The following is a 3944-nucleotide window of genomic DNA, read 5'->3' as shown; positions in this document are numbered from 1 at the left end:
CTGAGCTTCTAATATAGACCAAGCATTGCATGTGGTTTACGCCAGGGAAGGGCACATGAACTTGGATGGGGCAGCACTGTTCAGTCTAGGAAGCTCACCGGGTCAAAGTCGAGGTATTTCAGTTGAGTCGTCGGCACTGCCAATGGCTGGGAAAATTTAAGTGATGCAAACCCGAAGAGTTGTGCTTGACACATCACAGCATCCCTTACAGTCTATGCCTTGTACCACTAAGATCTACTTGCTTATATAAATTTGAGGATCACTTTTTTTTAGAATTATGGAAGTCTCCTTCCCTGAAGGAACTTACGAGAAGACGTTCTCTGCCCCCACACTGAAGCTGCTCATGAAGTATAATCAGTATCCATTATTTCATTTTGCTACTATTTCTAGATGTCCTTCATCTTTGGGTAACCCCTTTGTGGGTCTAGGTAGCTTACCTGGGGAGTAGGGTAAAAAGATTCTCATTTGTTAAGAGTGTGAGCACATGGTCACCATGCCCTTCTCAGCTCTGGCTGCTGCACTTGCCCATTTGCTATCAAACTTAGGCACAAGAATAGTAAGACATTCCCAAGATGTTACCAAACTTACTTCAGCCCACCCCCCATCCCATTGTGTAAATGCGTATCAATTACACCAGCCAGGACGGCGGGGATTCCTCTCCTTACCTGTAGCTCTCTCGACAGATTTTCCAACCCCTGGTACATCTAATACCATATTGTCTGCCAGGTCTCATGGTCCAAATGGCAATGTTGCTAATACCACAGCCTGAGTTGGCTGCAAACCTCTTTCCTTCTCTAGGCTCTTCACAAAGCTGAACTTATAAAATCTTGTGTGTTTTGTTATTTATACCTAAATTCATGTATAATGTAATATGAAGACAGTAGATAAAACTACACAGCTTCTCTCCAGAACCATGTTCTTAACACTTAACAGTGGATGTTGGGAAAGACCACATATGCAGGCAGGCATAGCTCAGAGATGCTGCAGATTTGGTTTCAGAGCACTGCGAGAAAACAGCTATTGCAATAAAGTGAGTAACACAAAATTTTGGTTTTCCAGTGCATATAAAAGTTGTATTTACACTATCCTGTAGTTTATTAAGTGTACAATAGCATTATGCTAAAAATACACATACCTTAATTATAACATACTTTATTGTTAAAAAATGGTAACCATCATTTGAGCCTTCAGTGAATCACGATCTTTTGGCTGATGGAGGGTCTTGCCTCAATGTTGATGGCAGCTGACTGATCAGGATTGCTTAAAGTTGTTTAAGGTTGAGGTGACTGCAACAATTTTTTAAGACAACAATGAAGTGTGCCATGGAAGTCTTCCATTCATGAACTATTCCTCTGTTGCATGTAGTGCTGTTTGATAGCACTTTACCCACAGTAGGACTTCATTCAAAATGAGAGTCAATCTTCTCAAACCCGTCCATCCCTTTATGAACTACGTTGATGTCATTCTCTAAATCCTTTGTTGTCATTTCAACAGTCTTCACCGCGTCTTCCTCAGGGGTATATTCCATCTCAAGAAACCACTTTCTTTGCTCATCAGTAAGAAGCAACTCCATATCTGTTAAAGTTTCATCATAAAATTACAACAATTCAATCACATCTCCAGGCTCCATTTCTAATTCTAGTTATCTTGCTATTTCTACCACATCTGCAGTTGCTTCTCCCCACTTAAATCTTAAACCTCTCAAATTCATCCATGAGAGCTGAAATCAACTTCTTCCAAACTCCTGTTGATGTTGCTATTCTGACCTCTTCCTGTGAATCACAAATGTTCCTAATGGCATCTAAAGTGCTGAATCCTTTCCTGAAGGTTTTCAATGTAATTTGCCAAGATCCATCAGTGGAATCATTATTTATGGCAGCTATAGCCTTCCAAAATGTATTTCTTAAATAATAAGAGTTGGAAGTTGAAAATACTCCTTGATCCATGGGCTGCAGAATGGATGTGTTAGCAGGCATGTAAACAACATTAACCTCATCGTACATCTCTACCAGAGCTCTTGGGTAACCAGGTGTATTGCCAATGAGCAAAATATTTTGGAGAGGAACCTTTTTTTCTGAGCAGTAGTTCTCAAAAGTGGGCTTAAAATATTCAGTAAACCATGTTGTAAACACCTGTGCTGTCATGCAGGCTTTGTCATTCCATTTGTAGAGCACAGGCAGGGTAGATTTAGGGTCCCCAGTTCTTAAAAGTCCTAGGATTTTTCAGAATAGTCAATGAGAACTGGCTTTAACTTGAAGTCACCAGCTGCCGTAGCCCCTAACAGGAGAGTCAGCCTGTCCTTTGAAGCTTTGAAGCCAGGCATTGACTTCTCCTCTCTAGCTATGAAAGACCTACGTGACATCTTATTCCAATGTAAGGCTATTTCTTCTACGTTGAAAATCTGTTGTTTAGTGAAGCCACCTTCATTCATATCTGAGCTAGATCTTCTGGATAACTTGCAGCTTCTACATCAGCTCTTGGTGCTTCACCTTGCACATTCATGTTACAGAGATTGTCTTTTCTGGCACCTTATGAATCAACCTCCACTAGCTTCACACTTTTCTTCTGTAGTTTCCTCACCTCTCTCAGCTTTCATAGGATTGAATAGAGTTGGAGCCTTGCTCTGGGTTAGGGTTTGACTTAAGGGATTATTGTGGCTGGTTTAATCTTCTATCCACACCACTTAAATTTTCTCCCAATCAACAATTAGGCTGTTTTGCTTTCTTATCATCCATCTGTTCACTGTCATAGTACTTCTAATTCCTTCAAGAACTTTCTCTTTGCATTCACAACTTGACTGACTTTTTGGTGCTAGCAGCCTAGCTTTCCTACTATCTTAGTTCAATATGCCATGCCTTCTTCACTAAGCTTAATTATTTCCAGTTCTTGATTTAAAGTGAGAGATGCGTGATTCTTCCTTTCACTTGAGAGGCCATTGTAGGCTTATTAATTGGCCTAATTTAAATGTTGCTCTGTCTCAGGAAACAGGGAGGTCGGTGGAGAGGGAAAATGATAGGGGAACAGCCAGCTGGTGGAACAGTCAGAACACACACAACATTTATCTATCAAGTTCACTCTCTTATCAGGGCACAGTTTGTGGGACCCCCAAAACAATTACAATCACAACATCAGAGATCGCAGATCACCATAGCAGATGTAATAATAGTGCAACAGGTTGAAGTATTGTGGGAATTACCAAAATGTGACACAGGGACACAAAATGAGCAAACGCAGTTGGAAAAATGGTACTGATAGACTTGTTCCTCACAGAGTTGCCTCAAACCTTCAATTTATAAAAAAAAAACCACAATCATTTTCAAAGCACAATAAAGCCACACACAATAAATGGAGGTCTGCCTGTATACATCCTTTGGAGCTGAGGCATTCATCCATACTTGCTGGAAATATTGCTCTCAGTTGACTCCATCCTCGGGAATTGCCCTCAGCTGAAGGGAACTACCCACCCTTCCCTAGATTTGCACTTTTTTCCCAGAGTGGTAGCGTAGACCTAAAGACTGGCAATATAGAGGCTAACGCTAGAGCGTTCTTGCCTCCAGGCAGGCACTTTTGAAGTGATCATTCATCTCCAAGCTCTCCAGGGGATTTTGGGATCAGGTTGATGCCTCGTAAATTGCTTTTCTCCCTCTGCACTGTGACACTTCCTTTCCTCCGTAGGAGGTGATCCTGCAGGCAGTTTTCAATAAACTTTCTGCATTAAAATCTCTGTGTTTCTTCCCAAGAACTTGATCTAAGATATTCGCTGTAGTCTGTAGTTACAAAACTTACATTTTGAATATCATTAGAGATGGTTTAAAATCCAATTTACCATTAATTTCAAAAATACCCTTATCCCAAGTGAAATATTTATTCTACTCAAAAACATACTTTATAATATATCATGCAAAATGGCAAAAAAAAGATTGAGAAAATATTCCGGAGAGCTT

The 3944-nt window shown here is 40.5% G+C and overlaps 1 pseudogene; it reads right to left on the bottom strand.

The window, feature by feature from the left end:
* Positions 1 to 1101: 1101 nt before the first annotated feature.
* On the bottom strand, positions 1102 to 3427 carry LOC102509314 (annotated as a pseudogene).
* Between the last annotated feature and the right edge of the window lie 517 nt (positions 3428 to 3944).

This window comes from Camelus ferus, chromosome 27 (assembly GCF_009834535.1).
Source record: "Camelus ferus isolate YT-003-E chromosome 27, BCGSAC_Cfer_1.0, whole genome shotgun sequence".
Classification (NCBI taxonomy): domain Eukaryota; kingdom Metazoa; phylum Chordata; class Mammalia; order Artiodactyla; family Camelidae; genus Camelus; species Camelus ferus.
Note: the sequence above shows the minus strand (reverse complement) of the source record. Positions and strands in the feature narration are given on the sequence as shown.